Here is a 14,137-nt window from a genome sequence, read left to right as displayed (position 1 = left end):
GGATTCTCCTCCCGTTAATCCAGTGGGGAAGGCGGGTTTGTAAATGGACCAGACTTTCCAATTAAAAGGCAGAGAATGGAAGAACAGGACAAACACCATGATCCACTGATAGGATGACTAAAAAAGACATATTTGAGATTTCAAGACACAAATCGATTGAAAGGGAAAGGATGAAAAAAGATATTGCCTGCAAATAGCCACCCAAAGAGAGTTGGAGTAGCTGTACTAACAGCAGACAAGATAGAATTTAAGGCAAAAATCGTTGCTAGGGAAAATTGTACATTTTATAATGAAATAGAAAATCCATCAAAACGATGTAACAGTGATAACAACAGAGTCCCAAATATATGAAGCAAAACAGGCAGATTTAAATAGAGACTTCAATACCTCATTTTCAATAATGTATAGAACAGCTAGACAGACATCAGCAAATAGACTTCCAACACCATGAAACAATGTTACCTCAACACGGCACCCAACAACAGCAGAAGACACATCCTTCCCAAGCACATGGAACATTCCACAGAGTAGACAATATATAAGGCCACAAAAGAAGTCTTTGTGCAGTTAAAAGGGTTAAAACCATACAAAGTATGTTCTCTGACCACAATAGAACGAAATTAGGAAGCGATACCAGAAGGAAATCTGAAAATTTCACAAAAGTGTGGGAAATAAACAGTACACTCCTAAATGACCAATAGGTCAAAAACAACCAAAAGGAACTGAGAAATACTTTGAGATGAATGAAAATGAAAACACAACATACCAGAATTTATGGACACAGTGAAAGCAGTGTCAGAGGGAAAATTATACCCATAAATGCCTACATTAAAAAAGAAGAAATATCTGAAGTCAATAACCTAGCCATTCATCTCAAGAAACTAGAAAAGGCAGAGCAGCAGCAGGAAGTAAATAATAAAGATAGATGGAAATACATGAAATAGAGGACAGAAAGACAGCAGAGAAAATGAGGCACGAAACCCAAAATCGGTTCTTTGAAAAGAGGAACAGAATTGACAAACCTGTAACTAGAATGATCAAGAAAGGATGAGAGAGACACAAATTACTAAATCAGGAATGAAAAGGGGACATTATTGTGGGCCACACAGAATAAAAAGGGCTGTAAGGGGACACTGTGAGTAAGTGTGTGACAACACGTTAGATGATCTATATGAAATGGACACATTCCTAGAAAGACACTAACTGCCCAAACTGACTCAAGAAGAAATAGAAAATCAATAAATTTACATAACAAGAGATTGACTTGGTAATACAAAAGCTTCCCACAAAGAAAAACCCAGAACGAGAAGGCTTTCCTGGTGAATTGTTGACAAGTATGAAGAAAAATAAAGTGAGCATTCAGTTTGGGCAAAGAGGAAAAAACAACAAAGTTGTCCTTAGAAAAGGCAAGACAGGAAATTAAGGACAATAAAAGCAGGACCTGGTGAATTTGAAAACAGAAAATGAGAAGTAAAAAATAATCTCAAGTTGACTTGAAGACACACGTGTGTGGATACTCACAAACTCCCATGTGTGCGTTGCCACACACACACACGTATGTACACGCACAGTCGTACAGTAAACTTAACCTCATAAGAGGACAATTCAAAATGAGAAAGTGGAGAAACCACAGATGCAGAAAAAACATTCAGATTCAAATTGAAAAGGATACTTTGCTTAGCTCTATGTAAATAAACTTGAAAACTCATGGGGATTGGATGATTGATTCCAGAAGACCCAGGAAACTAACAGGTCGGTGGCCATGTCCAAAGCTGAGCAGTCGTTCAAATGACCCTCAAGAAGCATCGGCTGTGAGAGGGGCAATGGCGCACTGGTGCACGCCTGCATTTAGTGTGTGGAGCTGCTGCCGTAAGCTGTGTACATATGCACACAATACACCGTTGTTTTCTGGGCACTTGGGCATGCAGGTAGGAAGAAGCTGAGTTTCCACTGCACATCCTTTTGATCCATCTGGCTGATTTTTACCATGCTCTTGTCATTTTTTTTTTTTTGCGGTACGCGGGCCTCTCACTGTTGTGGCCTCTCCCGCCGCGGAGCATAGGCCGCGGACGCGCAGGCCCAGCGGCCATGGCCCATGGGCCCAGCTGCTCTGCGGCATGTGGGATCCTCCCGGACCGGGGCATGAACCCGCGTCCCCTGCATCGGCAGGCGGACTCTCAACCACTGCGCCACCAGGGAAGCCCTCTTGTCATTTTTTAATGAAAAAAAATGGGGAAAAATAGTTTCACAAATGCCAAAGAGGTCTCCCCATGCCTATTATTAAAAACACCCCCAGATACAAGGCTGAGGAAAACTTGGGATGTCATCCAAGTGTGCTGAGTGTCCTGACTGGTGTGTAGATGTTGGTCTCCTGTAATGACCCCACGTGTCCCACTGGCCAGGTACTCTGTTGGCAGTGATAATACCCCGGGCTTGTGGCCCAAAGTCTCTTTTTGCCAGTGGCGGTCCTAACCCATTCTTTTTTTTTTTTTTTTTGCGGTACGCGGGCCTCTCACTGTTGTGGCCTCTCCCGTTGCGGAGCACAGGCTCCGGACGCGCAGGCTCAGCGGCCATGGCTCACGGGCCCAGCCACTCCGCGGCATGTGGGATTCTCCCGGACCGGGGCACGAACCTGTGTCCCCTGCATCAGCAGGCGGACTCTCAACCACTGCGCCACCAGGGAAGCCCCTGACCCATTCTTTTACCACGAAATAATGAAGTTGACTTGGCAGAATGGCTTCTGAAACAAGAACAGTAATGCATGCCCATAGCTGTCAGTCTTTAGCAGAAATTTGTCATATTTCTGCTAAGAATTAAATTCATTCTCCATTAAAAAATACGACTAAAAGAATTAATTAATTTTCAATGTAATGACTGAAGCAAGCAAATCTTGCATAACAGTGAGGGTGTCTGAACTTCTAATGAACTGTTTAAAGTGTTTGAGTGTAGTTGAATTCAATTCTCTGATGATAATTGCAAAGATCCGAGACTCCCCCAAAGGAGCCGTTTGGTGAAATACTCGCCAAGGGAACTGATCTTGAGACTAATGAACAGGGGCGTCAGAGTCAGAGGCCATAGCAGACTGTTGTCTCTGTGGCCCCCATGGTGACCTCACGCTCCATTAACCTGGGGCTTGGCCAGGCGGTTGTTTAGGGTGGGGCATTAGCAAGTGTGAGCTTGGTAAGTGCTTGCACGTTGGGGTTTGTCTTCCTGGGACGCTGCGTCGTGGAAGCCAGCTGCCATGTACGAAGGACAATGGTTCAAGGCCACCTGTCATCAGGAAGCCCAGGTTGCCCAGTAGAAGGTCAGATGGAGAGAGCTCTGTGCCATCCACTCCCAGCCATGTCAGCTGTCCTGGCTGAAGCCCCGCAGCCCAAGTACGCACTAATTGGAAGGAAGAAGTGTCCAGCTGAGCCCCGGCTCAAATCCTTTCTTGTTGCGTAAGCCGCTAAGTTTTGAAGTGTCTTGTGCAGCTTAGACAAGGGCCAGAGGTCCAAGCTGAGACGCACCTTGAGGAAAGGGAGAAGAGGCAGGAAATAAATACACCGAGAGCGATGATGCTGTTGTTGTAATGCAGTCAGAGCTCCGACTGCTTCACAAGGACTCTGAAGTACAGTGTAGCAAAGATCCTTATGATTCAAGTGTGGTCCCCATGCCAGCAGCACTGACATGCCGGGGCGGCTTGTTCATTTCTTAAAAACCCCAAACCTCGGGCCCTGCCCCAGCCCTGCCGAATCAGAACCTGCCTCTCCACGCGATTTCCAGGTGCTCCATGAGCACGTTCACATGTCGGGTTCTGGGTCGTGAGCCCCGGGGATGCCATGCTCTGGGCTGCGAGCAGGTCGTGACCGTCTGCACACAAATGTATTTCGAAATGTTGGTCTCCCCGGAGACTTTTGCAAGGGAGTGATTCATCCACTGAAGGTCTCACTGCCCCCACGCACGGAATAATCAGCCCTCATGTTCCCAGCTACCAGCGTACGTTTCCAGGCCATGTGGCAGTCATCAGAAAAAAGTCAGTAAAAGAGGTCTTTTTTCACTGTCAACGCAGAGGCACTGTATTCACCAGGAAAGTGACTGCCTGAGAGGAGGCTTGGGGAGGGGGGACAATGGCAAGGGCGCAATGTCTCTGAGCCGCTGGATCAAGCAACTGAAAGGCTGGCCCAGTGCCTCCTTGAAGACTGCACAGAACTGACCCCCATCGTGGGTCAGAACACAAAGGCCAGGCCCTGCCCTTCAGACCCTGAGCCAGGGACAGGGGTGTACCAGAGAATCTGCACATCTCAGGACACTACAGGGTCTGCAGTCTTGGCAAGTGGTTCCAGGACCACCCTTCCTACTTTAATCTGAGAAGTAGACTTGATGGTACCAAGCAGTGGTGTGCTGTGAACCAGCAACGTGGAACGGAAATAACCCAGAAAACCCCCTGATTTGCAGCATCTCCTCATTTCTGCAGTGTAGACACTCTGACCACCGCAGACTCAAAGCCACTAACAGTTTAACACCCAGCTCCCTAAACTGAACCTGTCCGAGCCCTAGAAGCCCGGTCGGGGAGCAGGTTTCTTGTGCGGTGCCTCTGCGGAAGGGGATGCTGCCGCCCCTCCAGGCAGGTGCCTGCTCACGGGGCGACTGGCACACACCCCCTCCCCTCCTGATCACAGCCCCCTGGGAAGGTGGGATGAAGGAATTCAGGGCTAAACTCCCGCCCAGGGCCAGGACGGGTCCTATGTCACGGATGGCGCCCAGGGTCTCTGTGGGGCGGCTGGCCCTAGGGAAGATCCCTGGCGCCAGCATCTTTTCACAGAGCGAAGAGCCTGGGTCTCTCCCTGGAGCTCTATCGCCACCTGGCGGCGGGGTCCCCCTGTGTGGGTGCAGGCGAGGGCGCAGTTGCTTCTGGGATTCAGATGGTGCGACCTGGGCACGTGGTGGGTGAGCTTTGATCCACAGAAGATGGAAGCCACGTGGTCCCGAAGAAGTCCCAGGAGGCCTGTGCCCTGTGCCCAGCCGCCGGCCCGTGGCCTGGTCTCTGGCTCCCCTGCCTCACGGCTGCGTCCTTGAGGTGCATTTGTATCAGAGCGATGCAGTTGTCCCAGGCTGTGCTTTTTTTTTTTTACAACCTTTTTGGAGTATAATTGCTTTACAATGGTGTGTTAGTTTCTGCTTTATAACAAAGTGAATCAGTTATACATATACATATGTTCCCATATCTCTTCCCTCTTGCGCCTCCCTCCCTCCCACCCTCCCTATCCCACCCCTCCAGGCGGTCACACATCACTGAGCTGATCTCCCTGTGCTATGCAGCTGCTTCCCACTAGCTATCTACCTTACGCTTGGTAGTGTATATATGTCCATGCCTCTCTCTCGCTTTGTCACAGCTTACCCTTCCCCCTCCCCATATCCTCAAGTCCATTCTCTAGCAGGTCTGTGTCTTTATTCCTGTCTTACCCCTAGGTTCTTCATGACATTTTTTTTTCTTAAATTCCATATATATGTGTTAGCATACGGTATTTGTCTTTCTCTTTCTGACTTACTTCACTCTGTATGACAGACTCTAGGTCCATCCACCTCGTTACAAATAGCTCAATTTCATTTCTTTTTATGGCTGAGTAATATTCCATTGTATATATGTGCCACATCTTCTTTATCCATTCATCCGATGATGGACTTAAAAAATAAATAGAACTCCCATATGACCCAGCAATCCCACTACTGGGCATATACCCTGAGAAAACCATAATTCAAAGAGTCATGTACCACAGTGTTCATTGCAGCTCTATTTACACTAGCCAGGAGATGGAAACAGGCTGTGCTTCATAGGGACCAAAACTGAGACCAGTCCCAGTTCCCGCTGGTGCCACTGTGCTGCCTTCCTCTCTCTGGTGGTGATGTGGGACGTCACAGGGTCAAGTGTTCCTGCCCTGGCCGGGCGTCCGGGCTGGATGGCCTGAGTGCCCTGTCTAGCAGCCTGACCTGCCTTGGGCAGGATGAACTCCAGGAGCCGGACAATAACAGTTCTGCCCCTCCTGAGATTCCGGGGTTGGAAAAGGGAGCAAAACAGGGGAGTCTTTCTTTCTAAAAGCCTTTTAATACCTTCTCAAAACCCCAGCTTTCCAAATAAATATAGAATACACAATATTATAACATTAATATATTATATAAAGTAATATGTAATATACAGTCCCAGCTTTCCAAATATATAAATAATAAAATATAGTATAATATGTTATATTATTTGACATATTTATATATTGCACATATTATTATTTATATATATTTGGGAAGCTGGGATTTTGAGAATATTTTAAAGGCTTTTAGAAAGGCAGACGCCCCTGCTTAGGGAGAAATTTCCTAAGTTATAAGAAGAACGTTCTCTGTAATTTTGCCCAGAAAGGATCACATTAGCAGTTCGGTACCTACTTCTCTACAGCTGTTCTCCCCTTAATGACTCATGTGTGCCTGTGTCCTATAAAATGGCAGGACTTTGCAGCCTCGGGTGCCCTTGGCCACGAGTCTCAGACCGCTTCCCAGAGGCGTTTGGGCTCGGACACCTCCAGGCTTTGAAGGGCCGGCGGCCCTATCGGATGGATACTCTGCAGTGTGTTTACAGTTGTCTGAAATCCCTGCTGGGAGACCTTCTGCGTCTCATTTCTCACTCACACGTGCCTTGCTACTTGCCGAGCTCACCCCAAATCCAGAGGGCCTTATGGTGGGGTCGGCGGGAGGTGCCGGGTCACAGGCTGGCTCCAGGGGTTCCCTGGGGGGCACACCCACCTGGAGGAGATCAGGGGACAGTGCTCTGTACCCCATCACCTGCCACCACAGGGACGCTCTGTCCTGCCCTTTGTTCAGTGTTGCGCGTTTGCTGTTCTGCTGTAGTTGACCACTGGGGACCCTAAAGCCACCCCAGAAAAGCCCCAGTTACGTTTGGACCAAGAGATGTGATGTAAGGGGGACCCGCAGAGCCTGGGATGAGCTGCGCCCCCGCGCCCCCCACCTGTAATCACGTCCTCATCCAGTGCATCCCCAAAGGCCCCAAGCCCAAGCAGAGCCGTCCTTGGAGACACACCTGTTGTTTCAGTTACCATGGCTTCACAACAAACCAGACCAGACCTTAGCAGCTCTACACACCGCTGTTTATTGACCGTGCGTGTGTGGGTCAGGAATTTGGATGAGCACAGCCCTCTCCATGCGGTCTCCAGCTCCTTAGTGGCAGGCGGCCGGCCCCCTGTGGAGGCCACGCCCCAGGAGAGAGAGGCGGCTTAGCCTCCGTCGTCAGCATCGCATCCTGGGAAGGGCGCGCGGGACAGACGCATCTCAGTGCTGCCACGTTTAGAAATTCATCGTCCAGGCCACCGTTTTACAGAGGTGACCTCAGCGGTTGTACAAGCTGGACACTCAGGGACAATGTTGCTGGGCCGGGACTGAACAGGCTAGGAATGCAGACTGTCCCAGGGAGGACTCGGGGTGTCCTGGACGATCCTTGGCCCACCCGGGCCCTGGTGATACCCCGGGTGGAGGGGGACGGCTGGAGGCTCCAGGCAGGGGAGGAAGTGGATTTGGCAACGAAGGGCCCCCTGTTGCTCGTGGGTCATCAGTTCCTTCTGACCAGGAGCCCAGCCACTGGCAGAGGATGAAGAAAGCAGGGGGTGGGGTACGGGGGAGCCACGCAGCCAGGATTGCAGCCAGGGCTCTGGTGTCAGGCTCCATCGTGCAGCTGGAACCAGGCAAGGGGCAAGGTTCCCTTCAACCCCGTCCCTTACCCAAGGGGGCCTCCTTGTACCAAGGGCCTTCCAACAGCGAGCCTGAGGCCTTTCTGCTGGGAGGACAGGCCGGGGCCTCTAGCAGCCCTGCTGGGTGGGGAAGGCTGAGGCCCGCCTCTTCTTCCTGCGTCCAAGGAGCCCGTCATGTCTCAGATGAAACTCGGGGGTGGAGGAGGGGCTTCTGTGACTGCAACTCCTCAGTGCCTCTCTCAGATGTGGCTCCCAAAACCAGGGTTCAGTGGTGCGCCCTGAGCCAGGCTGTAAAACGCCCCAAGTCTTCCTCCCATTTCCCCTTCCTTCAGGAAGCCCTCCGTGACTTCCTGCAAACAGGGTTCCGGCATCTGCCCTGAGCGCCCACTGTTCCAAGGTGAACGTGAGGCCAAGTCCTCCAGGCACAAAGTGCCGTCTGGTCCACAGCGGAGGCCAGACCACGTCGCAGGCCTTACGGGGCGGAGGGCACAGGACCATGGTTCTGATGGGGGTGGGGACTGTGCGTGAAGGGTGTTGTGCCCTGCAGTCCCCAAGGGAATGGGAAACAGCCGTGTCGGGAGCCCATCTGAGCCCTCAGCCCCTGGCTCTGGTCATGTCGGCGGAAATACGCTCACCCGCGTTCACCGCAGGACAGCGGGGCTCTAGGCTTGGCGGCTCTGTTACCCTAGCGTGTGGGAAGGAGACTTATGTGGCTTGGACCCCGAGCAGGATGGACACTTGTGGGGAGAAACTGCAGCCTGGGCTTGGAGGAAGGGCTGGGCAGTGCCCTCCCAGGGAGCCTCATTGCCTGGGCTGGGCGCTGCTACTCGCGGGGGTGCCGACTTGCCTGGCTCCTGCCCTCACACCCCGTCTCCACAAAGAGCTGCCTGGCCAGAGCCATGGGGGCAGCTTCCCCAGTGGAGTCTGGGGTCTGGGTGACCCCACTGCAGATGCACCGGCCTGGGGAGACCCTGCCTGCTTCCTCAGTGTAGCCCGATGGTCCCTGGCTCCACCTGGGGCCCTGCACACCCAGGCTCACTGCCATCATCTGAGGGAGGTTTCTGGGCTTGGCTTCTGTTTCCACTTGTCACACATCCTCGTGTGACTAAAAGGTACTCTCTCTTTGCGCAATTTTGGTTCAAACAGAATATGTTCTGTTTGGAGAAAGGGGGGCGGGCACCAGCATGCCCTTGTGCTGACAGTTTAGAGAGTAAGGCAGAGGCTGGGGTGGGTGTGAGGATGCTGGTGGGAGGAGGGAGGGGGACGGGGCGGGGGGAGCGTGTTAATACAAGAGGGTTTCTGAGCGCGCTCCATGCCCCCAGTGCTGGGGGGCTGGGAGCTGAGCCAGGACTCCGCCCGCAGGACCCGCCTCCAGCCCAGCAGTTGCCCCACGTTGAGCCCAAGAGGCTGGAAAAGGGCATGTGTGAGCCATGGCCCTACCTGGATGCGGGATGTTTGGACTCTTAATTAATTTAAATGTTCCTCAATCATCCTCAGATCGTCAAACCTGATGAGGGTTGCCATGGCCACAGGGCTCTGGCGAGCGAAGGGCCCTCCGCACTTTCACGTCAATCACTTGGCCCACGTGAAGCTCAGGCAGCTCTGCTCCCAGCTCCAGGTGCCTCCAGCAGTTACCGGCACCTCTTCCTTCCGTGACGCCCAAGGATCCCTGGTGCTCCCTGGTAGGAACCAGTCACGACAGGCCATCATTCAGTGTTTCCTCTGTACCCTCACAGCAGCACCACCCGGAATGGCAGAAGAGGAAACAGAGGCTCACAGAGGACCAGTGACATACACAAGCCTAGTTATGACTGTCCAGGCCTTGTGCCAGGTGAGGATGTGGTGGTACCGGGCAGTTCTATAGTGTCAGGTGCTGGGCTCATGTGCCGTATACCAGCAGCATTGAAATAAGTGCAGGTAACCATCCTGGCTTTTCAGGTGAGTGAGAGGCTCAGAGAGGGTGAGTAACTTGCCTCGGTTCAGGGAGCGAGTGAGAGGCTGAGGTGGGCTTCCTGGGTTGCTGGTGCCCACACTTGGAAGCTGTGGTTTGCTGTGGTTCCTGTGTCTTCCTGGAGCAGGGATGCTCCCCCTTCCACGCCACCGCCCACCCTCCCTGTGGTGTGGCCCTGAGGGCCGTGACTCTGCAGCAGGAGGCAGGGAAGGCGGGTGTGTACTCCACGCACAGGTGCACCCGGGCCTCACGCAAAACCCGGAGCATGTTTCACGGTTAGACGCCCCCGTTGGGACTGTCCGAAGCCTCAGCCCAGTGGCTCCTGCAGAGTCTCCTTCCAACAGGGGCTGAGTCTTCTAGGCTCCTGCCAATGCGCACGACTGTTCGGGACCAGGCCAGATATGTGACGTGTCCCACAGCAGCTGTGGACGTACCGAAGGCACGCGGGGGGCGGCGAGTGCCTGATGCCATCAAGAGTGGCGCCGAAGCTGGGCCCTGGTCTCCATAATGAACGTCATGAATGTCGCCTGTCCTGCTGTTCCCGGCCTCCTAATTAGAGCGAGACGTGGTCATGTGTATCCACTGCAGCTTTGCCAGATTGTTTTTCACCCGTTAGATGATTACGGCTCACACGTGGTCAGACGTTTCTTCTGGGAAGTTAGGTCTTCAGAGTGTGGAACTGTCGCCTCACCCCCTCTTCCATGTTCTAGGTCAAACCCGTGAGACTTAAGGAAGCCCGGGAGCCCTGGGGCTCAAGGCGTGTGCTTGTCCTGGACTTGACTGACGTTGATGACACGAATCTCCCCACAGGGACAGGTCTCCCGAAGACCCTCTCCTTGTGAGGAGTTCTGCAGGTTACCCAAGGTCCGTCTCAGTCGGGGGCTGCTGGCTGCTGCAGCAGAAGGACCCCAAGTGTCCAGAGTCTTGAGTACAGAAGTTCGAGCTCATTCACTGAGCAGGTTGGCAGGTGGCTCCCTCCATCTGAAGGCTCCTCCCAGGAGTGCGTCCTCTGTGTCCTCCATCCCAGGCCTCATGGTCCGTCCCTGGATCCAGATGCAGAAGGGGAGGTGCGTGGGGAAGGCACAGCCACTTCCCCAGTCCTGGACCAGACACTGCTGGCCTCACTGACCCACGTCCTGTTGGTGGGAACTCAGCAGTTACCGCTGCCTGTAGGGAGGCACCGTGCAGTGTGCTGGGTGCCCGGGAGGGAGGAGGGGACACCGCAGTGAGCAGGCCTGGGGCGCAGTTGTATGTGAAGAGGGAGGGCTCACGGGGTGAGGGACAGGCCTGCTCTCAGCACCTTCCTTGCATGTCCTCCTTCTTCATGACCTGCCGGGTGGGAGTTCGTCCCGGACTTGGTGGTCTTCCCCAATGTCTGGCCGTCTCCAACCTGGTTGTGCATCAGAATCACCAAAGTTTTCTGGAAACACAGACACTTGGGGTGCAGCCCCCCAGATGTTGATTCACAGGCCCAAGGTGGGACCTGGGCACCTGCATCTGTAACAAGTCCTGCAGGTCTGGCTGTCTCAGTCCCAGTGCTTGGGAGTTGGTTCTGCCCCAGGTCCAAGGAGAGGCGTCCACCGCCCACAAAGAGGCAGTGCCGCATCTCAGGGGAAGGGTAGGGCATCCACTCCCGGCCTGGCTGCAGCAATAGTGGGTTCCTTCTCCTGGTCCTGCGGGGCCTCCGAGGGCCCCTGGGCAGCGTGGGGAGGATGTGCCCGTCTTGGGGAGATATGAGCCCGGAGAAGTATGCAGGTACCGATGATGTCCCTGTGGGGAGATTCGTGTCATCAACATCCCTGCAGAGGAGAGAGCAGACGGCGCCACTGCCCCTCCCGCCACCCCTGTGGTGACCACCCTCTGGCGTCCAGGTCTCCTGGCACAGAGCCAGTCAGACCCACAGCTGAGGACCCTGTCCAGCTGCCCAAGTGTCCTCGCTGCACAGATGGCCCCACCCATTACACTGCCCTGGGAACAGGCTCTGCAGAGACAGTCAGTCACTCCTTCCTGCTGTGGTGCCAGGAGCACACTTTTTTCTTCTCCAAGATTCAAGGAGGAATCTGTTATCTCAGCGTCACAAAGCTGAGCACCTCCACAGAGGTTTCTCTCTCTAATTTTATTTTATTTATTTATCTTTCTATTTATTTATTAACATCTTTATTGGAGTATAATTGCTTTACAATGTTGTGTTAGTTTCTGCTCTATAACAAAGTGAATCAGCTATACATATATATATGTTCCCATATCTCTTCCCTCTTGTGTCTCCCTCGCACCCTCCCTATCCCACCCCTCTAGGTGGACACAAAGCACTGAGCTGAATCTCCCTGTGCTATGCGACTGCTTCCCACTAGCTATCTATTTTACATTTGGTAGTGTATATATGTCCATGCCAACCTCTCACTTCATCCCAGCTTACCCTTTCCCCTCCCCGTGTCCTCAGTTCCATTCTCTGTGTCTGCGTTTTAACTCCTGTCCTGCCCCTAGGTTCATCAGAACAGTTTTTGTTTTTGTTTTTTTTAGATTCCATATATACGTGTTAGCGTATGGTATTTGTTTTTCTCCTTCTGACTTACTTCACTCTGTATGACAGTCTCTAGGTCAATCCACCTCACTACAAATAACTCAGTTTCATTTCTTTTTATGGCTGAGTAATATTCCATTGTATATATGTGCCATTCCACTGTATATATATTCCATTGTATATATATGTGTGTGTGTATATATCTTTTTTATCCATTCATCTGTTGATGGACACTTAGGTTGCTTCCATGTCCTGGCTATTGTGAATAGAGCTGCAATGAACATTGTGGTACATGACTCTTTTTGAATTACGGTTTTCTCAGGGTATATGCCCAGTAGTGGGATTGCTGGGTCGTATGGTCGTTCTATTTTTAGTTTTTTGAGAAACCTCCATACTGTTCTCCATAGTGGCTGTATCAATTTACATTCCCACCAACAGTGCAGGAGGGTTCCCTTTTCTCCACACCCTCTCCAGCATTTATTGTTTGTAGATTTTTTAACAATGGCCATTCTGACCGGTGTGAGGCGATACCTCATTGTAATTTTGATTTGCATTTCTCTGATGATTAGTGATGTTGAGCATCCTTTCATGTGTTTGTTGGCAACCTGTATATCTTCTTTGGAGAAATGTCTCTTTAGGTCTTCTGCCCATTTTTGGATTGGGTTGTTTGTTTTTTTGATATTGAACTGCATGAGCTGCTTGTATGTTTTGGAGATTAATCCTTTGTCAGTTGCTTCATTTGCAAATATTTTCTCCCATCCTGAGGGTTGTCTTTTCATCTTGTTTATGGTTTCCTTTGCTGTGTAAAGACTTTTAAGTTTCATTAGGTCCCATTTGTTTATTTTTGCTTTTATTTCCATTTCTCTAGGAGGTGGGTCAGAAAGGATCTTGCTGTGATTTATGTCATGGAGTGTTCTGCCTATGTTTTCCTCTAAGAGTTTTATAGTGTCTGGCCTTACATTTAGGCCTTTAATCCATTGAGTTTATTTTTGTGTATGATGTTAGGGAGTGTTCTAATTTCATTCTTTTACATGTAGCTGTCCAGTTCTCCCAGCACCACTTATTGAAGAGGCTGTCTTTTCTCCACTGTATATTCTTGCCTCCTTTATCAAAGATAAGGTGACCATAGATGCATGGATTTATCTCTGGGCCTTCTATCCTGTTCCATTGATCTATATTTCTGTTTTTGTGCCAGTACCATACTGTCTTGATTACTGTAGCTTTGTAGTATAGTCTGAAGTCAGGGAGCCTGATTCCTCCATCTCCATTTTTCTTTCTCAAGATTGCTTTGGCTATTTGGGGTCTTTGTGTTTCCATACAAATTGTGAAATATTATGTTCTAGTTCTGTGAAGAATGCCATTGGTAGTTTGATAGGGATTGCACTGAATCTGTAGATTGCTTTGGGTAGTATAGTCATTTTCAAAATGTTGATTCTTCCAATCCAAGAACATGATATATCTCTCCATCTGTTTGTATCATCTTTAATTTCTTTCATCAGTGTCTTATAGTTTTCTGCATACAGGTCTTTTGTCTCCTTAGGTAGGTTTATTCCTAGGTATTTTATTCTTTTTGTTGCAATGGTAAATGGGAGTGTTTCCTTAATTTCTCTTTCAGATTTTTCATCATTAGTGTATAGGAATGCAAGAGATTTCTGTGCATTAATTTTGTATCTTGCTACTTTACCAAATTTATTGATTAGCTCTAGTGGTTTTCTGGTAGCATCTTTAGGATTCTCTATGTATAGTATCATGTCATCTGCAAACAGTGACAGTTTTACTTCTTCTTTTCTGATTTTGGAGTCCTTTTATTTCTTTTTCTTCTCTGACTGCTGTGACTAAAACTTCCAAAACTATGTTGAATAATAGTGGTGAGAGTGGGCAACATTGTCTTGTTCCTGATCTTAGTGGAAATGGTTTCAGTGTTTCACCATTGAG

This window comes from Aethalodelphis obliquidens, unplaced genomic scaffold, assembly GCF_003676395.1.
Source record: "Aethalodelphis obliquidens isolate GAN/ISIS:26980383/991018 unplaced genomic scaffold, ASM367639v1 scaffold18, whole genome shotgun sequence".
NCBI classification, from domain to species: domain Eukaryota; kingdom Metazoa; phylum Chordata; class Mammalia; order Artiodactyla; family Delphinidae; genus Aethalodelphis; species Aethalodelphis obliquidens.
The sequence above is the reverse complement of the archived record's forward strand: the minus strand, read 5'-3'. Positions refer to the sequence as shown.